Genomic DNA, 27,527 nt, shown 5'->3' on the forward strand with positions numbered 1-27,527 from the left:
TGCCGCGCAAGAATGTGCTCGTTTTCGCTTAAGACTCGGATTATCCTTCCGGAGGTTTCTTCCTTCTTCAACCCGGCAACTGCTTCTACAAGACATGCTGTTAGGATTATGAAGATCATGCGAGGGGAACTGTGGAGGCAAGTACGTCACCTGCAAGGTATACTACGATTGCAAGCGACACCAAAGGATTTATACCCCGGGGTAAGATAAGATGTATTCAAATCGTGGAACCGTGAAGCATCGACTAAGACGGAGTACCTTTGGGGAAAATGTGTATCACAACTATGTGAATGGAAGAGACGCCAACAAAAGAAGGGATGCCAGCAAGGGCAAGTGTTGTGCCTCGGTACGTCGGTACCCAAGGAAGTGGAAAAGGTCCTAAACTACGGTCCCAAGTTCTACACGGAGCCCAAGATGACTTCTGTCGAGCAACTGTCAGTAGTGAGAAGGATTTCCAGCAAAGCACAGGACGATGACAAGGGATGGTGCATTTCCGAAGGCCTCGATTGCCTTATGAGGCAAAAAAGAACTCAGAAAAGTGTGAGTGAACCCATCAAAGATGCTATTCAGTATCTAAGTACTAACAATCTGAGGCTTTTAGTAGCAAATAAGGAGGGAGGATTTGTGGTCATGTCAAACACTGTGTACAATGAAAATTTAAAAATGGCATTAAGTAAGAACTTTGTAGCTCCGATGGTGACCAGTCAGAAAGCGAAAAAACAGGCATTAAGGTTATGTAAAGAGAAGGGACTGGATAATTTAGCCAAAAATAGCTGCCAGTAAGGAAGTGGGATTAAGCGTTTTCTTCTCCGCGAATACACATAAGGCGGATGTGCCACTGAGGACAATTGTAACAGAGAAAGGGTCATGGCAAGGCGTCCTTTCTAGATTCTTGCAAGAGAAATTAAGTCTCTTGAAAATTGAGGACCCGTTTCTGGTTAGTAATTCTAATGAAGTAGTGGACTATTTTAAGAACCACGAAGACTCTAGGCACGTTAATTTTGCCTTTTCAGTAGATGTAAAAGAGCTTTTTTACTCGATGCCGCAGGGGGAAATCTTGATTGCGTTGCGCGACTGTATTGAAAGTGGAGACCCTTTGTCATTTCAGAATTCTACTGGCATGTCAATTGAAAGCTTTTTAAACCTTGTTTCATTTTACCTCTCATCGACTGTCATAAAGCATGAAGGTGCAGAATATGTACAAAAGGATGGCATTTGCATCGGGTCCTGCATCGCCCCCGTTCTTAGTTCTGTCTTTTTAGCATACGTTGACCAACGCATTGTCGCGCGGATTAACACTGACAAAGTTAAACGCATTTTTAGATATGTTGATGACTACCTTGTAGTAATGAATCTAACACAGTCTGACAAAGCAAACGATGTGGTGAAAAATTTGCGTGATGTTTTTAATTCCTGTAGCCTGGGTCTAGCCTTTACAACCGAAATCCCAAACGACGAGAGGCTGCAGTTCCTTGATATATGCATTAGGTTTGAAAAGGCACGTGTTTGCTGGATGTATCAGCCGAGAACAAAAAAAGAAATTCTCAGTTATCAATCGGCGCACTCTAAACTTGTAAAAAGGGGTATTGCCATGAATGCCTTCGGCGCTGCTCTCAATAAGTCGTGCGAGCATTGCATCACAGAAAGTGTGAGGCTGCAAAAGCTTCGCCTAGAGAACGCCGGGTTTCCAGAGGAAACTCTGACATCTGTTGCGGAAAAGCTGCTGAAGAAAGTGAGAACTGGGAAGCAACATAACCGTGACGATCCCCAGCGGCGGACTCAGCTTGTGGCTATGCCGTATGTTCACAACATGTCGCACCGTCTAAAAAAGGTGGCAAAAAAGTGTGGCGTCGATCTTGTTTTGACTGCCCCAAAGAAACTAATGCGCTTGTGCCCACTCGTGAACAGCGAGGCAAGGAAGCCAATGTGCACTAAGAACCACCAAAGGAAGTTCGTACCATGCAAAATGGGTGTTGTCTATAAAATCCCGCTCACTTGTGGCAAAGCATATATCGGGCAATCAGGAAGATGCGTTAATGAAAGGCTGAGAGAGCACCGCTTGGCAACAGAATCCATATCGGCGGGGGGGAATCTCGCGGTGCACTGCAAACGCTGTCTCATCGAACGGTACCCTGGCGACCCTGACCCTGTACCCTGCACACCAATCTTGCATGAAACAAGCATTCTAGGAACACTAAAAACGCAATCGGAACGGGAAATTTTCGAAGCTATGTGCATTGATAAAGAAGGTTCAAAATGTGTCAGCACCCCATCTGTTTATCTATCAAAAAAAGAATGGTTGTTCTTAAAACGTGGCGTTGCTACTGCGCGTGTGTGAATATCAGCATTTGAGATGTCTTATATTGAATGTTTTTTCGATTAAACGACAGTTGAAGACTAGCGTACGTCCTGTGTATTTGCGTTCTTGTCCCTTGTGTTCACTAAGCGCTAGAAAATATGAGTTCAAGTAATGTCCTACCTTTAACGAAATATTAGGTATGTTGCATTTTAATGAAGCAAAAGATTTCCTGCGCTGTTTTTCTATTGCTCATGCATTCACAGCATCGACAAGAAGCGCGTGGCGCCCTCTCTCGGTGTTTTGGCAAGGCGCACGTCTTTGCTGCAGTGTACCTGTTTTGTTAGTTTGCTTTGGGAGGTTGAGCCGTGCCGCACGAATGCGCACTTTTATCAAAAGTGCCCCCATCTTAGTGAGGCTATGACCATGGGCTGCTTCACAAAATGCTACAAGAAAGCGCATGCCTTCTATGAGGTATACAGAGGAAACTATAAGGAGACTCTTTTGCTTGACAGGTACACTTTTAATTAAGGGCGTACAGTGACCAAACGGGCATTGGTGATGTGGAATTGCGTCCGCATTAACAGTGTAAAACAATGAAACTCCGAAACTCCGAGGGAATGAAATTCCCGGACGCTAATACTTAGAGCTCACTCACCGATACTTGTATATGGGTCGTGCACTGTGCATTGAAAATATCAAAATCGTGTATTAATGACTACATTTGAACAATAATATTGTTAGGCTCAATAGCAGACAGCTCTTCAAAACATTTGTCGATGTGGAGTAAGTGCGGCACGGATGCTTTGAAGTGAATGTTGTAAGTGCCAGGCGGCAAACCTGATGCTGCGTTTTATGGAAGTAGGTGATTTGTCCAATGTAACAATTAGTAGTGTGGTAGTTCACAAATTTTTTGCTAAGTTAGTAAAGTGCGTCCCATGATTCGATTGTTCGCCGTCGATAAGGGCTTTATCATTACTGTAATCGATGTTAGTTTCGGCAATTATCTCAATGGTGTACGTAAACTATGAACCGCTAACGAAGACTTCATAGAATGGCATGCTGGGAATTATTCTGAAGACTGCGCCATCTGTTCGGCATGCAGGTAAATACGCCGTTACCCAGAGCAGCAATCAAGTCAAACATTAATTATATGTTCTTGATTACGATTTAAATTTGCTAAGAAATGAACGGAAGTTATTGTCGTATAACACGAGGTTTCAAAGCTTACTGGGTTTCTCCAGCGCGGCGGCTGGGCTGTCCACTCAGCCCGCTTGTGCAATGTGGCAGTCGCGTGATTAATTAGTGAGAGGATGCTACGTGCGCGTGGCCCTGAATATGCAGTGAATTTACCCTGTTGCGAATATGTGCAACAGCACTTACAGGAACTCTCGGACGAGTGGCGCGAACATATTTTTTTTTTTGCATATGGGGTGCAAGCCTACCCCCGCCTTTTTTTGTTGTCGCTCTCCTATGTACTTCTCGGTATCCTCTCTTTTTGCCTTTAAGTTTGGCGGTTGCAGTTCCGGTACTTGAGAGATTAGATAGCAATCATCGGGCCCGCAACATTTTTAGATTACTTGTATTTTTGTCAACTGTTGTCTATGAAGCGATTGACAAACTATTACTTTTTAGAGGTGCGGCTCCGGGGGAGTTGCACCGACCGCGGATGTAAGAAGAGGGTGCCATTTCTCGGGAACGATTAACATCCTCTCGCGACTTTTAAATTTGCCTTGATTGGTTTTCACAGCCTACGATACCAAGCACTCGAAGCAGGGTATTTTCCATACCACGTCTTAGTCCTTTTCTGTAGGGTGGCTGCCTTTGAAGGCCAGAGGAGTCTTCCGATAACGGTGGCCGGCTTGAGTGTAGTCCGCATCCCTTCCTTTCTGACAATACTGGCCAAGCTTTCGCTGACAACTTTCGCGTGCGAACTGCATGCGCGTTTTTGCCACTGGCGCGTCCTTAGCGTAAGCATATAGAGTTGTTTGCGTTGCTTCCTTTTCGGTTTTGGATGATACATCGAGTGAACAACCTTGGGTATTCATTTCTTAGAAATATTTTCTTTTGCTGATGATGAGATTTAATAGTGCAATGGCAACCTCGCATTAAGCGCAATGGGATGAAGTGTTTTCTTCAACACAAGGTTAGGTGAAAGAGCATTTTCCAAGCACTTTAACTCAAAGGAACCAAGCGTCAGGCTTCGAGAAAGCTTGTGCCCATTGGAGACAAGTTAATTGGTACACGGCGGCACTGGGGAAGGAATCGCACACCGTACTCGAGCAGCATGCTTAAAGCAATATGTCATTGCTGTTGTTGCGGATTTTGAAAAAAATAAAGAATTTGGAATCGTCTTAACCAAAACTTGCTTGAATTTCACCCTACCTTTCAGACACAATCTTTGGCAATGTTCCTCCCACAAAAGGCACGAGAACAAGACCCACTGTTCGCAGCATCAAACGGATGAAGAAGGGTGAGGGGCGGTAACGTGAAGGGCCAAGGATGTGAGCAGGTATATAGGTAGGGAAAAATTCTTTTTCCAGAGCTACACGGACAGCCGGTTGCAGGGTGGTAAGGGGGAGGAAGAAAAGGACAGTGGGGAGGGGTCTTCTGCTGTGCCTTTGCCTGCCTTTATTATTTTTCCTCCTCTTACTTTTCATCAAATCGTGGAGCGCAGACCGCGGTTGCTTGTTGAATGAAAACTGAACATTTTGACAGATTTGCCTATCTTGTTTCATTTGAAGACTCATATAGAGTGTATATCTCAACCAAAAACTTTAATTTTAACGCAAAGATTCGAAGCTGACTCGGCTCCTTCATCAGGGGTGGCTGATACCTCTGTCACACGGGCAACGCAAAAGCCTTTAAGAATCAGGTCCTTATATCCAAAGGTCGAACTTCAATGGAGGCGAAATTCTAGAGGCCCGTGTACTGTGCGATGTCAGTGCACGTTAAAGAACCCCAGGTGGTCGAAATTTCCAGAGCCCTTCACTACGGCGTCCCTCATAGCCTAAGTCGCTTTGGGACGTTAGTCCCCCATAAACCATACCTTATATCCAAAGGCGTAACGTGTGCAGCTATATGGCACAAATGTTGCGCCTTTGCCGCTAAGGGCCTTGGAGGCGAAGGCGCTCGTCAGAGACCTTCGGAGCCCAAAGGCGCGGCCTTAGAGAACGTACGATCGCAGTGTCATCCAACGTGTAAAGTAAAATCAATAAAGAAAGATACAGCCAACAATGTTTGAAAATAATTTTGTTAAATACGAAAGGAGTGTCTGGCTTTGCTTTTGGTGCGGGTGTTTATATTTTATGCACAGATTTCAAGACAGTGAAAGTGTTGCAGACACACAGTGCTCCTGGTGGCGAAGGCAATACACAATACGTGCTGCTGATGATGAGAGTAGCTCTTGCAATACTTTTAAGGAAGCTATCAGAATAAAAACAATTGTCTCAGCTCAACGATTGAAAAGAATACCGCACTTTAATTTTAAAACACTCACTTCAGCTGCCTCGAGCACAGCAGCGGGTGCTAAGCCTGAACGACTGTTTCACCTTTGGGCTACACCGTGTAGGTGCATCGCTGCTCCTTTAAGCTTTCGCTAGTTTGGTGAAAAAAGGTGCCTTTGCTGGAAAGGCCCCAGGTTCGAGACTCACTCGCGGGCGTAAAATATTTCCGATTATTTTATTTTAGGTCAAGTAAATCTCAGACATAAAGACAGACCCCGTCGAAATCCAAAATTGAAGCCTCACTGCCAGAATAAAAAATGCGCCCCGTTAGCCCCCTGTTGTTCTGCCAGCTAGTGGAGGCAGCGGTTGGTACCAATGCGGCCGCTCAATGGAACGGCATCATCGAGTGGCCATGGTTCTCACCTGCTCACTCAATGAAAAAGACTGCACGCTGAAAGGCTTTTACTTAGAGCCTTTACTACGTTCCTTGTCATGGCCTGTGTACAGTACAAAATAAAGCCGACCATTGTGAATGGGCAAGACCTTTCTGCGGCCACGTAATTGGCGACAGCTTCAAAAAGCACGTGTCTTCGCCTTGTGTGGCAAGAAATGAGTCGAATGGAGCAAACTGCCCATTTCACTAGAGATCATTTGGTGACGAAAGGGGTCGAGCACGGTGCATCGAGTCTCCAACGCCGCTTATCAAAAACAAAAGAACACCGCTAAGTACAACACATAAATCAGGAGACTCGGTTAAAAAAAACTAAACATTTTGACAGATTTGCCTGTCTGGTTGGGTTTGAAGACATAAAATAAACTGCACTTCTCAGTCTCATCTGCAGAACAAGCACAGAACTTGACAGAAAAAGAGAGCAACCCACGATATTCGAAGAACTCTTCATAAACACCTAGCCAAAAAACTTTATTCAAAAAACCATTCGACGTCAGAACCACGACAACATGCTCCAAAAAATCAACGCACGAAGACCAACGCCACCACCGAAATACGTCACTGTACCTTATGTCCGAGGTGTCAGCGAAACCATCGCCCGATTCCTGAAGAAAGGGGGTCTCCAGGTGGCACACGAGCCCACAAACACTCTTGCGCTTTGCCTACCTGTTAATAAAGACCGGCCGCGGAGAGAAAGAGCCCAAGTAATTGTCTACAAAATTCCTTGCTCCGACTGCGACGCAAGCTACATCGGCGAAACCAAAAATCTCGAAGGAAGAATTCGGTAACAAAAAAATGACGTCCGCAACTTCGCAAGAGAGAGGAATTCTGTAGCCGAACATTCCGAGGACTCAGACCATAGAATCAACTTCCAAGAAACCAGCATCCTCGTAACCGAAACAAATTACCACAAAACGCTCTTTCTCGACTGCTGGCACATCCAAACCACCCCGAACAACATCAACCGCACAAAAGGAAACCTGCCCCCAGCATACGCCCAGGGACTTCAACGAAAAAAAGTCGCCATTCACCACCTCCTTGCAGTGCGCCAGCGTGACTAACAGCCTAAACCCCTCTCCCCCTCCCCCACGCCTTTCGCATCACAGCTTTCGTTGCTTTGACCCCCTCGTCCCCTTCATACTTAAAGACGCTAGCTACTGCCTTCGTCACCCCTGATGAAGGAGCCGAGTCGGCTTCGAAACATTGGGTTAAAATTAAAGTTTTTTGTTGGAGATGTGCAGTTTATTATGAGACTCGGTTACCACTGCAGAATGCCGGATATCTTATACCCCTGCCACACGGCCAATTTAATGTCATTTCCATCGAATGACATTCGTTCAAAACGACGTTAGTTTGCTGCCACACGAGAAAAAATATTGACATTCGATGAAAACGACATTAGGTATCGAATGAGTTTGGGGAACTCATTCGCCAGCAAACTCCGAGCTAATGTGTTCCCTCGACACCAGAGACTTGGTGAGAATATGCACCGAACATAAATTTCAAATGCGACACAAGCATTATAATATTTCAACGCCCGTATAATTCTGTGGTCGTTCATTTATTTATATAATAATACCGAATAGCACCAGAAAAAATAAAACTGTCACTCTCGCTACCAGCCAACCGGAATGGACGAGCAGGCATGTTTTTTGGCTGTCGAAAATGCAGTTCACCCAAGTGCGGCAAAGTTTCTTCAAACCATCTTTCGCTCCTCTGGAATGTCCATCGCTCTTGAGGCACCGCTGGCAAACTTTCAGCAATAGCTGCACTTATCGCGAAGGCATTGGCGATAAGTCGATCCTCAAGGTCAGCGCTCACTGCTTCTTCATGGCGTATGGCTACCCTCAGCTGCGCTAATCTGCCTTTGTACAGGGCCAGCCTGCTGCGTCTTTGCGCTCGCAAGCATAGACTCGCAGCGATCGCATTCCGCTGCCGCGAATCCATTGCACAAAGCGACGTAGTGACGTCCGCCATTTGTCTGCCGCCGCTGGCTGAACTTTGGCTTGGCTTGGACTCCTGGTGGATAGCAGTGATCAACGCGTTATTGAAACGAGGATTAAAATTTTGAAATCGGTTTCCATTCGCAAAACAATACTTTTCGAAACATATTGAAGCATAGATCGAAATGTTTTTATGCTGCACTTTTTCTCCATCGCAATCGCCATCATTTGCAAATGGCATTACTTTTGGCCGTGCAGCAGTACGCAGAATAAATGACATTAAGTCGAACAAATGTCATTCGATGGGAATTACATTAGATTTGCCGTGTGGCAGGGGTATTATTCTTTATTGCCATATATTTTCACATTGTTTTGAGTACGCATGGCGCCAGTATTCTTTTATTCGTTTAGTCGTGATGTAACTGTGCTTGTATACCGCTCAGCGGGGAAACGTCAGCGCGTGCTTGTTAAGACTTAAGACTTGTTATCTTGTTCGGTAAGAATTTGTGCAAGAAAATGCGGCGTTTTAGAAAAAAATAAAGGAAAGGATTGGCCGCGTCATGTGGGTGTACACAGGTTGACTCATTCTCATGCACAGGTGTGTAACAGAGCGGTTTCCTGGCTAACAAAACTAGGAAATGTGTCACCGTGCACGGAAGCGTGACTTTCTTGAAGATAAGCGATTCATCCAGCATAAAATGTCTTTTTTATGAGGACATGGCCTAATGTCGGATCGAAATGGTCGTGTTTCCTCGAGGTGTCCGCGTAGGAGGAAAACCGCGCCCCTTGTGGTGTTTGCGGCTGGGCGGGCAACCCAATTTAGGCCTGCTTCAATCAATCGAACACGCCAATTCTTTTAGATAACTATGCCCGCATCTTACAGTTAGTGCAGCGGCGCCGAAATCAAATTTTGCAACTAACAGAAGGATCAGCGTCACTGCTTTGGCAGGCCTTCTCGCTTAGCAGTGCTTGCGTTGATGACATTTAGCTTGAGCATTGAGCGATCCCGCACGTCGATTTTTGCTTTATGTATCTCCAGCTGAGCGCCGACGCGTCGCGGCGCTCTCTGCCTCGCAAATTTTGTCCAAAAAAGCGTCCCAGTCTTACAGCGTCCCAATATTTTATTATTTTTTTAAACAATGACCGTAATGAGCTTCCAAATACAGCTTTAGCGCAGAAATTCATCCAGCTCCCACATTCAGCAGACTGAAGCAAAACTTTCAAAAATTCGTTCACGGTACTAAAAAAAAGGAAACTTTGCATTCACGAGCGCAGAGAGGGATTGTGACCAACGCCGCCAAAAAAGGGCATTCTTTGTTTCCGTACGCTTCATACCACTGAGCCACAGCCGTGGCATCCCGCGCTATGATAAAGTGCTTGTTGTTAGGAGTTGCCTATATCGTTGTCATCATCATCTTTCATCGCTTCGTTCTACGGTTCGCAGGGGTCGTGCCGTGAAAGCGTACGAGTGATGAACGATAAAGTAGGACTCGTCTTTGTCACCCACAGCAGTTTTGATGTAGCTGTAAAAAAAGGCGAGAAGCGGACCATTTCTTGCGTGATGTGGATACTTGCAGTTGATTTAAGAGCTCACGCTCTTACTCATCACGTTTCTCGATTTCTTAGGGTCTGCTACCAGCTCCCTTCGGTGCGCAATTTTCTAAGTCCGAGGAATTCAAGATGGCAGCCTCCTTAGTAAATCAATTTTGCAACCAATTTTGTGATTGACTGGCAACATTATGAGTATATCGAATTGGTGATTGATTAGTTGCATCAATTATAAATGCAAGATGTCAAATTTGTATTTCCATTGGCGTCCCCTCACTTTAATCTCATTCATATCAATTCTAGTAAACCACACAGCTAAAGCGCGAACTCCAAGCGCCCTTCGTTGGCGTACGCGCTCACCGTCGGCGCTCTTGGTGTACGCCAAAACCGGCATGCGCATGCGTACTGCAGAAGACGCCAGCGATTCTCGGCGAGGCGCCGATATCAGTCCGTGCTAGAGGTCCGTGCTAGCGAGCCACCGCCAGGAACATGGAGATGCATGCCCCTTTTCGACGCCCGTTCCCGCGTACACCAAGAGCGCCGATGCTGGACGCGTACGCCCAGGAAGGACCCTTGGGGTTGGCACTTAGCGCTGGTTACTTCAGCGTCTTTCAGACAGTAACGGGCCGGCATATTTTTTGACAGATGACCGCTCAACATCGGACAAAGACGGCGCGGTTCTGCTGCGTTAAGGGCGGTTCACGTGCAAGCGAACTGGCGAAAAGAGCGAACAGCGGCGCGGCGCTGCGAAGCGGTTCGCGAGCTTTCGTTTCACATGCATCGGCGGTCCGCGTTTCCCACCGCTGCGAAAACCAAAGTTGCTGGCATAAGATATGCGCCGTCAACCGGTTTTGGTGGCCTGCAAACACAATAAAAGCGTGCTATATAAACATTATTTTGTCATTTCTTTTCATAGTTTATTTAAATCAATATAATTATTGCGTTTTAAGCATTAAACACACTTTATACAATTTTTTCCTAAACAAAAGTTCGTACGTGCGACGTACAAACTCGCGTGGCAACGCCGGGCCGTCATTGGTTGAGATGCGGTGCTGCCGCGTCGCCGCCGCGAAAATTTCCAACTTGCCCGAACCTCGCCGCTCCAGCCGGTGGGGCTTCCTCCGCCGCTTGAGAGAGGGTGTATGCGCCGCGGCGGCGGAGTTCGCGAGCCGTTCGCTTGCATGTGAACCAGGCTTTAGCCGCGACCCGGCTGTTTTCGTTTTCTTACAACCCAGACAAGGAAATGAGTAGGGGAGCCGAACAGTCTGTCCCCCTTGAACACGCTGGGTGAGAAAAGAAAAAAAGAAACAGAAATTCAAAGCCTCCCCCCTTCCCCCCGCTCGGGAAGCTCCCCGGTGTGAGGGGACGACACACGAAGTGGACAATGCGCGAAGCTTATCGGCGTGTCTCTCCCAAACCAGGGAAGGAGAATGTAAGAGGAGGAGGCGCTCAACTTCATGCGGCGCATGGTGGCGACTTTGTGAACTAGCGGCGCATGAACCTGAATCCTGGCCATGAGCCATATGCATAACTCGTAAATGGTAATTTTTCAAAATTACTGGTGGATTACGCTTAAGCATTCAGCGTAATAGCTGCATTTTTTCTCACTCACCATTGTACGAATTATTTAAGAGTACATTGAAAGGCACGAATATAGTCTAGCGAACTGCGGAAACAAAGCGATGAGGTTGAACAGAGGTGTTCAGGGAACAGATGTGAAATATTAATACCACAGCCTAAATTGAAAAAGTAAATGTATGTTTACAGTGCATATAATGGAATCGGCAGATAGTTCTAGGGTTCCTTAGGGTAATGGACTGAGTTTCAAGAAAAGGCAAATATAGCAGGGGACCCTAGACTCACCTCGGTGTATACAATTAGGAAGGTATCGCATATAGCTTGGGAACAGGAGGTACAGGCTAGGGTAAAGTTGACATACCTGAAGCATGCCTTTGCCCTGTGCTAAATACTGAACTGACATTGATGATGACTGCCGGATGAACTATTTACTAGTGGCTTGTAAGATGACAACCATAGCACAGCACCTTCACAAGCTTATTGCCAAATAAAGAAAACTTTTCATATTCCAGTGCTACAATCTATTGATTGCTTTCATTTTCAGTATTTGGCTTGTGTGTTACAGGACTGCAGCCATCTTGTGGTGTATGGTGGTGCAGTAGAGTCACTTAAATGCCGTAATAGACGGCTGAAAGAGAACGTCGCCTCAGCTGATGAATCTTCACTGTGTCCCCGGCTTCTGTCTATAGCCCAAAAGCGGCAGCAACAGCTGCGGATGCTGTCTCTTTCAGATGCTCTCCTCCTCTTCCCATTCTTGTCCACCGAGGCAGCCGTAGGTTTATTGTGTTTCGCTTCTTGCGAACAATTGCTGAACTTTGCTATATTTTCAGCTGATCATAGAGTGCGACGTGGTAGTTAAACGATGCCTGATGTACTGTACGGAGTGTGGATTCAGGAGGCTCAGCAACATGATTTTGAACTCTGGGGAAGATGAGGAAGTGGCAACGTTGTCACGAGCATCACATGGTAAACTACTGCACTTGATTGCAGAGAGAAGGTTGTAAGATGACAATGTTGCCTTTGCAGAACTAAATGATCAAGATTCGAGGTACATTCTCAGCACTCTAGGCAACGGTTTCACAAGTGGACTTGCCCAGATGAAGACAAGCCCTCTTGCTTAGGTGTTGCCTAGAGGACTGAGGCTTCTCAACAAGTCTTGTGTAGTGCGCCTTAAGCATGTCCAAATCTTTCATGCCTTAGACATTTCTGCTTTTGCATAAAATTAGAGAAAAACTATGAATTAGCTTAGCTAATCCTGGGTATAGAGACGGTAAGCTGTGGTCGTTTGCGTTGGTGTTGACAATGTTCTAGATTCCAATGATTTTGAGGAAAAGAAGGGCGCATAAATGGCTCTCCGGGTCAGTGGATGCCTCGATCACTCGCCCTTTGAGGTATGAGAGGTCGGCGAGAGAAGTGGGCTGCATGCATTAGTGTTGACAAGGTTGTGACTGACACACACACTGCACCAGTTGTGGCTTACACACACACTCACCGTGAACTGCCTAATGCCAGGGTGGCAGGGTCGGCATGCTGCCTATCCAGTGCGTGGGAACGCAATTAAAGCAGGTTATTTTAGTTTGACACCAAACCCACCTGCATGAAAGGGAGACAGAGGTTTCCACTGACCCCCTCCCACATCCAGTTGTGTGCCTTTCCTTTATGAAGGGCCTGTTGTCAAGGCCTCAACACAAATGAGCCCACTGGTGTGCTTGATTTTGAGGAAAGGAAACAGGGCGGTAAATGTCACACCTTGGTAGACACCTGAACTACACAGTAAGGGAAGGGATGAAGAAGGAAAAGGAGAAAGGAAGGAAGAGGAAACTAAAAATTGAAAAAGTGGTTTTTGAGGAAAGGCGCATCTTGTTCTTGTGGTTTCAAGATTGCTTCACTGTTGTTTTTATTGCTGTGGTTGCAAACAGTTTCCAGTCTAAACTGTAGAAGTTGTTCATAATAATAGATCTGAAATCAACTTCTCCTTCATGCATTGTCACTTCATAAGTGAACTTCATTTGCAGGAAGCAATAGAGAGAATCCTTGCTGCTGGCGCTAGGCTAAAGGCTCGGAAGACTAAGGAGGCATTAGCCCCCTCACATTTGTTACAGCCTGCAACAGCAGAATCACATTTCCTTTAGTTCAGACACTCATGCGCTTAAATTCCACATTGGAGTGTTTGTAGAGAAATTTCATTCACAAAAAATTCCATTAAAAAACGACAAGTTTTCCTGGCTTCCAGAAGATTGAGTACTTGGCCTGATGGAAGTTGTGGCATCAAGGTGTAATGAGCCACTTCACGTCATTGTCACTAAGGTGAGTTCTTCATTTATCTACCATATTTACTCCCGTGAGTTTCGCCCGCGCATTATTCGCAGCGGCCTAAATTTTTACCAGAATTTCTGAAAAGAAAGCAAAAATCCTTCTACTAGCATATTTTGCGCTCGCTGGTACGCCAGATCACCAGCATACAGTGTGTGCACAAGGCAGACTTTTGGAAGATCAGCGCGGCAGCACCTCCGTGCGTGGTTGCGAACGGTGCAACTGGCAAAACCCAGAGTAGGGCGCCATTTACCCGGCTCGCTTATGCTGGCGGACACTTTCCCGGACGAACAGTTGCGAGCGCGCCTCAATCCGAAACTATCGATCCGGTTGCTGTTCTTCATGCCGATAGTAAGCCGGGCGGCACGCGGCGGCCCCGTTTTATCGCCCTTTATCTCCTTCTTTAATTTATTTGTTCATATAATAGAACATTGCACGGGATGTAATATTGCAAGACAGTTATTAGAAAAACAACAGGGGTAATTGGAGAGATATGGGAGAGGTCTTTGCCCTGCAGTGGGTGCAGTCAGGCTGATAATGTTAATCTCATTCGCCTCCCACCACGGGCTTCGCATTTGTATTGTTGCGCGTTTATTGCTTTGAGCTGCACACACGAAGTCGTGCCATTCCACAGGGAACTACATAACGTGGGAGGTGTGGGAGAGAATTTGCGTCTTATTTTTGAGATCAACTTTTAAGGCGAAAGCCTTTAATAGTTCAAGCTCGCATCTGTCCGTCTGTTCGTAACGCTCTGCAACTCGATAAGAAAAAATATTTGTGCACGATGGGATTTGAACCCCATCCCTCTTTTTCGCAGCCGAACGTGCTAATGACAACACTACATCCTGCGTACACATTTGTAGTTCTCCTTGTCTAGGACGCTGGAGAGTGTTTGTGGAAAGGCGTCGAATCATACGGATACTTCCCATGTGGCGTTCAGTAATATTCGCAAATATTTTTCTACGTAATTAACATCTTAACCACACATCAGTGATACAAGCAGCAACAACGCACTTAAGGTCAACAAAGTGCCAAACTGAATGTTTTGTTGTTCAGCCTTGGGGTGCAAGACGGACGGTCTGCATACAGGCAGCAGTATACAGTATATATTGCGCGTTAAGACCATTTCACAACTTTTGGATGCGATCAGAAAAGTTTTGCGCAATTTGCGCCACCTCTCTTTGAACCCCAAATATAAAGAAAAGAGTGCGCAAATTACGCAAGTATGTACGGTAATACTGGACATGCATAAGGATAGCTTCTATGCTGATATGCTTGATTTACCACTATCATTATCATTCGCCTGGACACGCGCACCACAGAGCAAAGACCTCTCACATGTCTCCAACTAAAACTTTCCTTTGCCAGCGGTAGCCACCGTACCCCCCACTAACTTCATCTCATCCACCCACCTAACTTTCCACTGCCTCCTGCTACGCTTTCTTTCCTCTGGAAGTAAACGCACTGACTGCTTATAACTAGTACCAAACAATGGCACGAGCAATATTTAAAATGCATATACTGCATTGAAAAATATTTCGGTGCATTCGTACCAACTGTGATAAGCACAAAAATGTACAAGAAGGCAAAGGAGGTATAAAACATAGGTGGTGTGTTTTATTTCGTGTCCATGAATTTTTTTGCACTGATATCACTCAGCATGCATATTTCTCTGCAACGATACCAAATTTATTTTTCAATTTGGTGGTTTATTTCTTATGTACTATTGCATTCACAGGAGGACCCTTGCCTGACTTCATGTCTGGTGGTTTCTGAGAAAAAGATGGATCTGCACGTCGACAGACAGCCACTTTCTGATATTTAGTGTACATTATCTGGCGTGTCATGCCTTTTTCGCACCTTTCTGGGTTTTCCACATTGCCTATCCCAGAAAGTCTCATCGAATGATTGCATTTTTTGAGCACGTTTTCTTAAACCACACATACACAAAGCCGCGCGTAAAGACACTTGTTTTTTTAATTCTTATAAAGCTGGTGCTACAAGTCACTAACCTCTTTTTTATCAACTGTCGTTCCCGCATATAGGACACGTGCAGAATCCTTAAGGCACCTAGGTAGGCTTCAGTGTTGGACAGTGTATATATATATATATATATATATATATATATATATATATATATATATATATATATATATATATATATATATATATATATATATATATATATATATATATATTGTTTTTACTTTTTATATTTGTAGTGCCAATCAATTCCTTTTAAAAAAAACTTATAAAGCAGTAGAAAGACAACCATGCCGCCGGTGGGATCAGAACCCACGACCTCCGAATATCGCGTCCGGTGCTCTACCAACTGAGCTACAGCGACGGCTGTCCAATGTGCTGCTTTTGTGGGTATTTATGTTGAGCGTGTAAGCGAACATTGAGAGTGTTAACCAGCACCTCCCTCGTCTATAGCGGTGGACGTAGCACGCCCTGCAATACCGCGAGTGTGACGTAGAGCGTCATCTAACGGCGAGGGCGGAAACTCTGCGAGAACTCTATTATGGTACCTATAGCATCACGAGTGCCAGAACCGAGACCCCCGTTAAGCTATTAGCAGACAAGGCAAATATATATATATATATATATATGACCACAATATTGATTCAATATCTACATTTCGTTTCGTGTCACCCTCACTTGTTTGATGCAATGAAGTCATTTTGACAGTGTTACACATACTGTTTTTTCTGACTCTCAAAATGGATGCTTCGTTCCAAATGAGGCATCAAAACAGAAACCATTTACTATTACAAATCCCTGGAAAAAGGCTACAAACCATCGCAAAAATGCTCCAAAGCCTGCCTGAAAAACTCCGTAGCGGCAAAGAAATACTCCCATAGGTGCTCGTAGAAACTCCGAATCCGCAAAAAATACTCCTTTTGTTTCTCGTAAAAACACCAAGGTGGCTATAAAAAAACTACAACAAAACACCCAAAAAACACCATTTTAAAGGAGAGTAAAGTTTTTACTCCCTTTTAAGCCCTTTATAACTAGCTTCCATTAGAGTGTGAATAAAATACACCATATGTATAGAGTGAAAAGACTCCTTTTCAGTGTACATTAGAAGAAAAATCCATTTACTCCCTTTTGGGTGTTTTTTGCTAACTGATAGGCGTGACTTCCGGCCATTCTGTTCCACTTTCAACACCGTTGCTGGTAGTCCTCTGATAGGGCTCAGTAGGTTGCCGCAGGTGCCATGTACTGGTCCGATGTGCCAATCAATTGCTACGGATGCTAACTGGAAACATTTGGAGTGTTGTTTAAAGGACCTATGTAATGAATAAAAAATCGCTTGTAAATGTTTTCAATGCTTAGATAAGATCCTAAGAAGCATTCACACCAAGTATGAGTCTGGATCTGAGCCGGCAATTTATTATCAATTTCTAAAAACCGTGTTTTTTTTTAAATTCGCGGGCCTAATGGTGCGCTCGTGGTGACCAATTTGAAATTAATATCGTAAAAAAAGACGTCGCTATACACATGACGTACAAGAAGGCAAAGGAGGTATAAAACATAGGTGGTGTGTTTTATTTCGTGTCCATGAATTTTTTTGCACTGATATCACTCAGCATGCATATTTCTCTGCAACGATACCAAATTTATTTTTCAATTTGGTGGTTTATTTCTTATGTACTATTGCATTCACAGGAGGACCCTTGCCTGACTTCATGTCTGGTGGTTTCTGAGAAAAAGATGGATCTGCACGTCGACAGACAGCCACTTTCTGATATTTAGTGTACATTATCTGGCGTGTCATGCCTTTTTCGCACCTTTCTGGGTTTTCCACATTGCCTATCCCAGAAAGTCTCATCGAATGATTGCATTTTTTGAGCACGTTTTCTTAAACCACACATACACAAAGCCGCGCGTAAAGACACTTGTTTTTTTAATTCTTATAAAGCTGGTGCTACAAGTCACTAACCTCTTTTTTATCAACTGTCGTTCCCGCATATAGGACACGTGCAGAATCCTTAAGGCACCTAGGTAGGCTTCAGTGTTGGACAGTGTGTATATATAAATATATATATATATATATATATATATATATATATATATATATATATTGTTTTTACTTTTTATATTTGTAGTGCCAATCAATTCCTTTTAAAAAAAACTTATAAAGCAGTAGAAAGACAACCATGCCGCCGGTGGGATCCGAACCCACGACCTCCGAATATCGCGTCCGGTGCTCTACCAACTGAGCTACAGCGACGGCTGTCCAATGTGCTGCTTTTGTGGGTATTTATGTTGAGCGTGTAAGCGAACATTGAGAGTGTTAACCAGCACCTCCCTCGTCTATAGCGGTGGACGTAGCACGCCCTGCAATACCGCGAGTGTGACGTAGAGCGTCATCTAACGGCGAGGGCGGAAACTCTGCGAGAACTCTATTATGGTACCTATAGCATCACGAGTGCCAGAACCGAGACCCCCGTTAAGCTATTAGCAGACAAGGCAAATATATATATATATATATATATATATATATATATATATATATATATATATATATATATATATATATATATATATATATATATATATATGACCACAATATTGATTCAATATCTACATTTCGTTTCGTGTCACCCTCACTTGTTTGATGCAATGAAGTCATTTTGACAGTGTTACACATACTGTTTTTTCTGACTCTCAAAATGGATGCTTCGTTCCAAATGAGGCATCAAAACAGAAACCATTTACTATTACAAATCCCTGGAAAAAGGCTACAAACCATCGCAAAAATGCTCCAAAGCCTGCCTGAAAAACTCCGTAGCGGCAAAGAAATACTCCCATAGGTGCTCGTAGAAACTCCGAATCCGCAAAAAATACTCCTTTTGTTTCTCGTAAAAACACCAAGGTGGCTATAAAAAAACTACAACAAAACACCCAAAAAACACCATTTTAAAGGAGAGTAAAGTTTTTACTCCCTTTTAAGCCCTTTATAACTAGCTTCCATTAGAGTGTGAATAAAATACACCATATGTATAGAGTGAAAAGACTCCTTTTCAGTGTACATTAGAAGAAAAATCCATTTACTCCCTTTTGGGTGTTTTTTGCTAACTGATAGGCGTGACTTCCGGCCATTCTGTTCCACTTTCAACACCGTTGCTGGTAGTCCTCTGATAGGGCTCAGTAGGTTGCCGCAGGTGCCATGTACTGGTCCGATGTGCCAATCAATTGCTACGGATGCTAACTGGAAACATTTGGAGTGTTGTTTAAAGGACCTATGTAATGAATAAAAAATCGCTTGTAAATGTTTTCAATGCTTAGATAAGATCCTAAGAAGCATTCACACCAAGTATGAGTCTGGATCTGAGCCGGCAATTTATTATCAATTTCTAAAAACCGTGTTTTTTTTTAAATTCGCGGGCCTAATGGTGCGCTCGTGGTGACCAATTTTGAAATTAATATCGTAAAAAAAGACGTCGCTATACACATGACGTCCCTAGGCCACAACCCGCTCTCAATCGCTGGAGCCACGGGAGCCACGACATCAAGGGCACACTTTCGATAGCCATGAAAATCGTCTGTGCCACCGCGCGACCCTCTGGGGAAAGCGCAAGCCAAGGCATTGCCTTCGTGCATATAGTTTCAATTTTCCTTGCCGCCTCCTTCTGTCGGGAGTTGCGGGGCCACTTGCCGTGGCTCGCGAGTCGCTACTGTCGTCGCTGGCGTTCAGCCGGTACGGCGTGAACGCATAGAGCTTGATGCCCATCGCGGCCGTAAGAGCGAGCAGTCGCGCCTCGAGGTGCGGGTCTATTACTGCTAACTACAACAGACGACAAGCAAACAAGCCCGACGCGCGCCGCAATCACGCCGCCGACGCTGCTGCTGGGGTGCTTGGAGCGACAACCGGAAGTTGCAAAAGGAACGTCAGCGGATAACGTATTCATTTTGGGGCCGTCCCACAGCTCTTTTCTATATTTTTGTCTGGTGCCCCGCGCGTACGAGTTGAGGGGGCAGGGGAGGAGCGTAATTTTTAATCGTCTATATTTTCGTTGTTTGATGCTAGCTCAAACGTTCTTGAGTTGGCGTGACGAATGATGAAATGTCTATCTCTCGTCTGCTTTACGTATTCTCAATTAATTTATTGCATAGTGCCTTTAAGGAGAGCTGTGATCACGTCTCTCCTTCACTGCCACGAATGTCCGTCAAAAAATACACACACATATACACACACACACACACACACACACACACACGCACACACACACACACACACACACACACACACACACACACACACACACACACACACACACACACACACACACACACACACACACACACACACCAGTATTAGCATCTAGCTTCTCGTCGACCAGTGCCTTGAAGGATTGCCTCATATGTTTATTACCATGTATATCGCCAGAAGCTGCAAGCTAGAAAAAATTAGCTCGACTTAATAACAGCTATTAGTGAGGGTGAGGGAGAGGAGCATGTTTTAACAAGTGAGGGTGAGAGAGGACAGGATAATTTTTCAAAATGAGAGCGAGGGTGAGGGAGGGCCATGGATTCAATAGTGACAGTGGCGGAGGAAAAGTACAAATGAGGTCATTTGTCCACCTCTGGTATCCACACAACACTGCGGACCATCCACGCACAGCGAAATCTCAAGTGAGTTAATTATAGATCACCTACACAAAATATTATTCATGTGAATACTTGCAGAGCTATAGAGTACAAAACAACAAATGGTTTCAAATTGATAAGCTAAATATGGAAATGAGTTAAGAAGCGTGGGTCGCAGAAAAGTAATATGAGCTTTCAGAATGCCGCATGAGGCCTTCTTGACAGGATGAGTCATTCTGAAGTTATGGAACCAAACCGAGACTTACTTGATGCAATGGGTGGTCTACATGAGGTTCCAGAAAATCCTTAACTAGTAGGCATTCACTATGGAGGCGTTTCACTGCATGCTGTTCAGATTTAACTTTTATGTAGTCTATGCCCAATTTGAGATTTGAGTAAAATAGGGCAAATTTATGTAATATTTAAGAATATGCGCACTATACTAAGCTGCAGGATGCTGAGTGACGATTTAATAGTTTATGAACTACATGTGTGAAAAACTGTCTACTTGGGATGTCTATCATTCAGGTTATAGAAAAATGCGCGAATATAACTAACCTCTATATATAGCCTTCATTGATTACGAGAAAGCATTCGACTCAGTGGAATCCTCAGCAGTCATACAGGCATTGCGTAATCAGGCTGTAGAAGAACCTTATGTCAAAATGCTGGAATATATATATATATATATATATATATATATATATATATATATATATATATATATATATATATATATATATATATATATATATATATATATATAGCAACTGCACAGCTACCATAGTCCCCCTAAAGTCAGCAAGAAAATTCTAATAAAAAAGGGCGTCAGACAAGAGAGACACGATCTCGCCAATGCTATTCACCGCCTGTTTACAGGAGGTATTCCGAGGCCTAAATTGGGAACAGTTGGGAAGAAGAGTAAATGGAGAATACCTAAATAATCTGCGATTCGCTGATGACATTGCCTTGCCGAGTCACACAGGAGGTGAACTGCAAATCATGAGCAATGAGTTAGGCAGAGCAAAATGCTGATTCTAAAAATTAACATGCAGAAAACCAAAGTAATGTTCAACAGTCTAGCAATGAAACAGCAGTTCACAATTAGCAGTAAGCGCCTGGAACTGGTAAAGGAATACGTCTACTTAAGACAGGTAGCGACAGCTCATGAATGGCAGTTTAACGATTTCCCTCACGAGAAAAGTGCACAACAGCTGCATCTTACCGGTACTGACCTACGGGGCAGAAACGTGGAGGCTATCGAAAAGAGTTCAGCTTAAGTTAAGGAGAACGCAGCGAGCCAGGGAAATAAAATTGATAGGTGTAACGTTAAGAAACCGGAAGCGGTCAGAGTGGGTGCGGGAATATTTGCGGGTTAATGACATCCTAGTCGAAAACAACAGGAATAAATGGGCTTGGGCCGGGCATTTAATGCGAAGGCAGGATAGCCGCTGGTCCTTAAGGGTAACGCAGTTGATTCCAAGAGAAAGTAAGCGTAGCAGGAGGCGGCAGGTTAGGTGGGCGGATGAGATTAAGAAATTCGCAGGCAAAGGGTGCATGACGCTGGCAAAATACAGGGTTAATTGGAGAGACATAGGAGAGGTCTTTGCCCTGCAGTGGGTGTAATAAGGCTGATCCTGATGATGATGAATGCCCAACAACGTAGTTCCTCAAGGAACTGTGACATGATTTGAGCCATGCGCAATTGATAAGTCCAGACTTTCAATACCCGGAATGCAGTGGCCTCATAATGCAGAATGATAAAGAAAAAATAATCGTAACTGCAAAAGGGTAAGTGGCCTCTTTTATATGGCGTTAATGCGAGCTACGTTACCTGCCTGCCGTTCAAGTCGTACTTCATAATTTTTAAAGAAACTTTGTGGCGTCATTGGGCACGCAGGCTCCTAATCATCACTCGCCCCCTATAGCACTCGCATGAGAAACGGAAATGCCATCAGGAGAGCGCCCTATGGAAGAAAACTGGTGTGAAGTGATATGTGTCTTGCATGTCTCAAGACCTTGGCTTTTATTTCTTGCCATTTTTCTACGAATCAGACACATTGTTATCTTTCGTTGTTCAAGCAACCATGGCTGGGTGCCGTTGGTTTGCTTCTCAGGATTTTATTAAGGAATGGATAAATCCGTGGCGTGAATTTTGCGCGAAGAGTATCTTCACAGGCTACAGCTGTATAAGTAATTCCAGTGAAGGGACCCTTTTGATACCTGAGCCGCTTTAGAGAATTTTGCGTGTCACAGACTCGATTTGTCCCTTACCACGCTCTGTGCGTTATAAATTTCAACACGCATGCCCGAGAAGGTCTTCCAGCCTGCTGCACGAGCTCTTCAGCTTGGTCCCTGGGCACCTCCAGAGAAGTAGATGGGCATGGATGACAGGCCTCTTCAGCTACACTCTTGAAAAAGAAAATCGGGATCAGGGCAGAAAAAGTTATAGCTGTATATATGAACGGGCACTAGGGTTTCTAGAAATTGCACAAAAATAAAATTATAGGTGAAGAAACTATTGCCAGACAATTAAGGTGCGTAAACTGTTTGCTTTCACGGTCAACAAAAATTAGTGCATACAAATCCAATTGCTGCACAAGGGGATTGGTAAGAGAAATCGCTGAAAAAATTATTTCTTTAATTTCATTACCAAAAATATGTGAAGTTTCCAGAAACTAAAACAACAGACTATGCCCGCAGGCCCACGATGAAGACAATCTAGTTCTGCTTCTCTAAGCCTCTGTCGGCATGTACACGTGCTTCTACATACGTCGTTGGATTCGCATGTGATGACCTGTTTCCGGGCTTGTGAGCAGAATGGCTGCGTAAGCGAGAGCTCCCGAGGACCTCGCACGGGAACGAGTTTATGTTGTCCGAAAGCTGTGATTGATACACAAACAAAAAAAGGCTACGCAACACGCGGGCTTTTGCAGACTACTACCTATGACGTTCGCGTTATCACGGTACGCGATGATGTGAATACTTACGCGATCTGGACTGCCCTCCCCCACGTCCGCTTTCTCATCCTTCTCTGAAGTGTTGCCATCTAGGCAGTAGCATTAGCACAGGCAAACTCACAACGAGAGAGGCAACCTACACGATCAATCATACAAAAATTTTGCCGGATACTTCGGCCACAGGGGCGAATTCTTTCGAAAGATTTGAGCGATTGCGTTGCACAGATTCACATCTCGGGTTATTTTGCTGCCGCTTCTCACCACAGATAGCTGCATACTCTGAAAAGAGAACACAACATGTCATCGGCTAGACGTGTTCATGGCTGATTGCTACCAAGGAGTTATCTTCCACAAACGCTGCACATAAAAAGCGAGGGAACCGGTGCCACCTCCGGCGAGCGCGGCCCTGCTTTCCCTCTACATAATGGCAGAGTCACCAAGGTATTTACCTATAGTAATGAATAGCCATGGTAGCAGCACGTTTGGGTTTTTTACACATGTCGTGGACACAACACTTCGCCTGCTTCAAGTACATTCCCTAATGACGTTCGTCAGTCAATGCGATTTGCGAAGATCGACAGCCATGCCGTCGCCTCAAATTCCATGTGAAATTCTCGACGTAATTAGCCCCCACAACTGCGCTCATTTTGTCGGAATGAAGAAACACTCATTCATGCATAAGGGACGAGCTACGCGTGGACGATGGTGATGTGATTGTAGCGCACCGCCACTACGCAGATCGTGCGGTGGAGCAAAGAAAAAAAACACGCGTCAAAACCTTCGAGCAGTGAATAGGCAATCCCTCAGCATCCACTGCGCATTGCTGCGTGGTGCCATCAATACTCAAGCCGCTTCTTCGTCACCTCAACAGCGACGACTGCGTCACTCTGCGACCTAAACCCGAGTGCGGTTGGCAGCGATGATACGCAGGCCAACGCAGCCAATGTCCCAACTATAGCGGCCAGGCGATATTCTAGGCATTATACCCCAACGCTAGACACTAAACACAAATCAACCCAGATGGGTGTTTTTGGCTTGTCCTCTAGCGTCCTCCCAAATCGAGGTTCGATATACACCGTTAGACTTGGGGTAGATTTCAACACCAAAAAATACGGAGGTCTTACGGTTGGCGAAGGGAGCAGATTGGGTGTAGATTTTCACACCAAAAAATACGAAGCACTTGCGGTTGACAATGGAAGTTTAATTGGTGCAGATTTTTACACCAAAAAATACGATGCACTTCCGGTTAGCAATGGGAGGTTTCAACCGCAGCGATACGCTGAGCGGTGGCTGCGGTGTCGTGTTTATGCAGGCGCCAAGATTTCGCAACGCCGGCATCTAGGAGGAGGAGGTGATGACAGCGCTCCGTTTTTCTATATTTCATTTTTGTTCTTTCTTACAAGGCTACTATAACTGCTAACTATATAGGCGGAACAGTGCTAGTTCGTTAATCACAATAATCAGGTTCGAAAGCGCTTTGTAATCATGAACAAAGCCCAATCGAACTTCAATGTTGAGATATAACAACCAGCCCCGTTCCATCCATGCCATTACGAAGTAGTACTGTAAGGAACAGAGCAAGAACGCTGGATACAAAGTGCATCGGACCGCTGTCTTCACCTCCTTCTTGATGCCTGCGTTGCACGATCGTGGCGCCATGCATACACACGACGTCGCAGTCACGTCGCAGCGTACTGCCGTACATTGCGGAAACAAAACGAGACCAGCGGTGGCGGCAAGGAAACGTCTTTAATCTGACTCCGCCGTGTATACGGCACTTCTGTGAAAAATACACAAACCATACGGCTCCGGCGCTAGCCGAAAGTATCTTGACGGGGTGGTTCGCAATGGGCAAGAAAAGCAGAGTTGGGAGACGACAGGCAATGAAACTGAAAACAAGACCGTGGTAACGGATCTACGGGCCAAATTCCTGCAACACATTGTTCTTCTCGTAAAAGTATACCATCTCTTCACTGTGGTCCAAAAACCGAATCCCTGAAGTTAAAGAACCTGAATGATGCACAAGGCATTTGCGGGCAGCTCCACATTGGACAAATAATGTTTGCCATCTCTCTGCCTTTAGAAGTTTTTAAAATGAATGCATTTGTATATTGTATCCTTTAAATCCGTTTATTACTGTCACTTAGTTTTGCAGTCCATAATAGACCTTTTTAAAGAAAATTTTGAATTTCGTGCTCCACTCGCGCATTGAAAATATTTTTCGAGCACTATTTTCATCCAGTCTATAAGTCCTCAAAGTCGATAAAAGCGGAAGGATTCGCCGCAAGGATTCCACAAAAATATGGCATATAGCTTGTGCTCCGTGGTTTTATTTTCGAACAAAAATATAGTTCTTAGATTTTACCTCCATAGTGCAAGGTAGCTGTCAGTTTGATAGACATTTCCTTTCCGAGACTGCAGTTTTAAGCGCTTTACAAAACATTGTTACTAGCACGTCCGCAAAACAATGTTCGCAATTTAACTTGGGCATGCGACTTATTCATTCTATTGGATGTTCGAAAATACTGAATTAAACAGACCACCGCAAAAATAACACTGGATTATCACAAATTTCAGTTACTAACCTACATACATATCTGAAATATTAACACCAGCAGCATTAAAAGGCTGCTGAACATGTCAAGCTTATTCAATTGAAAAGAAATTGAAGAGTCTGCGTAAAGTAAAGAAAAGGTCACAAAGACCTGCAGATTACAATTTTATTTTTTTAAATGGAGGACAATAAACAACATTTGAAACCACAATTCTTGAACAGGTATTAGAGATAGGGACTTACTTGAAATCAGCACCTAAAAGTAATCAAAACGATGCAATAGCAAATCTTGAAAAACAATGCAGAGTTCACTTGAATACTTCTTCGCTACACTTCAGGCTAACTGGTGCTGTCAGATAAGATAAGCTAAAAAAAAATATGCACCAGACAATTCCCAGTGGCTAACTCCAAGTGGCTAACTTCAAGATGCAGATTACAAACTACACTAAAAGAAATACTAAACAGACATCCTAAACAGCCCACTAAATCTACAGTAAAATATCACAGGTATCCAACCTCTAATGTTTGTGTTTGTTTTTGAGAAACACATAGCATGAACTAACCTCAAAAAACGTATACAATTCATTCAATTTAACATACAATCACATAAAAAGAACACAAAACAAAACTTTACACTCAATATATGGAGGCCTATGCTCTAGAGAAAGTTTATGTGCCCCGAAAGATATGTTAGCCACCCATTTGAAGGAGCCTGTCGCAAATAAAATGCAGCACTCATAACTTATATTGAAAAAATTAGAATACAGAAACGCATGCACACATGCTTTTCAATCTAGCTAACAAGTAATGACTAATGCTGAAACACAAGGAATTATTCAACCTGGTATTACATGACTGTGCACACTACAAGCAAAGCAAAAACACATGGGCTAAGGTCAAAGCGCTAAGGACACATGCAATCTGTTTGATCGGGAGAAAGGCATTCATCACCTTCACTTTCAGATGAAGTGAAGAAAAATTCCAGAAAAGTTCCCATGGCAACAGATCAGACTAAGGACTAGTAACTTTGTGATTAAATAAGTAATTGAATTTCTGAAGACTTGTGCCTAAGCACATATTTGCTTGAAAACTTAATTGTTCACCAAATCCATTAGCACCATCATTTTTTCTAATTAAAGATATATATAAATGCTAGCAAATGTGTCATGTGGCAGAACGGGAAGTCTATTTAAAAACATAAAAAAAATTACAAAATGCTGACAGTGCTCCCAGGAAGCTGTCCAAGCTAGATGCAAAAAGATAAAAACCATGATCAGCCCATGCAGGGACAAGAAACCAGTGGGGTGATGATTCTTAGGGTCAACGAAATGTTACTGTTCCTGTTTGTCATGTCTTTCCATGCTGCCACATAATGCGAGTACAGCATTTGTCGAAGTTTAGAGCCCAAGGAATTCGCTTCTGAGCCTTGTTGTGCATCGCTAGCATTCCAGATCTCTTGATGGTACACAAAATCTTGCCCTGACCACCGTGTATGTTGGACATCTATGGATGCTCAGAGGCCTTATTACATGGCTTAGAAGCCAAACCCTTTGGTTCTGTACTTTTTGACAAAGACTATACATCAGTTTTCTCACAGATTCATGCTGATATTGTTTTCTTTTTTCTTCGCTGTGGCCAACTGTATCATGTTAACTGATAACTTATAGCAGCACAGTTTGTGTTCCACTACCAGTATTCCAAACACTACTAAAAAACTAGACATGTAAAACATGTACGGGCAGATAGAAGAGGCAGCTGTGAAGGAAAGACAAAGTGGTTTTTAAAAACTGATGAGCTCAAAACCATCGAAGCGTGGTTTATTTTAAGCCAAATATCTAAAA

The 27,527-nt window shown here is 44.1% G+C and overlaps 2 protein-coding genes across 4 annotated transcripts in view; both read right to left on the minus strand.

The window, feature by feature from the left end:
- Window positions 1–27,527, minus strand: part of LOC144115237 (uncharacterized) — a 95,040-nt gene that overhangs the window by 22,671 nt on the left and 44,842 nt on the right. The window lies entirely within an intron of this gene.
- LOC144115238 (uncharacterized) overlaps window positions 22,565–27,527 on the minus strand; it is an 86,148-nt gene continuing 81,185 nt past the window's right edge. The window contains exon 6 of the transcript XR_013311311.1: window positions 22,565–22,583. The gene's annotated coding sequence lies outside the window, so the exon portion shown is untranslated. The remainder of the gene's footprint in view (window positions 22,584–27,527) is intronic.

Source organism: Amblyomma americanum, chromosome 1 (genome assembly GCF_052857255.1).
Source record: "Amblyomma americanum isolate KBUSLIRL-KWMA chromosome 1, ASM5285725v1, whole genome shotgun sequence".
Classification (NCBI taxonomy): domain Eukaryota; kingdom Metazoa; phylum Arthropoda; class Arachnida; order Ixodida; family Ixodidae; genus Amblyomma; species Amblyomma americanum.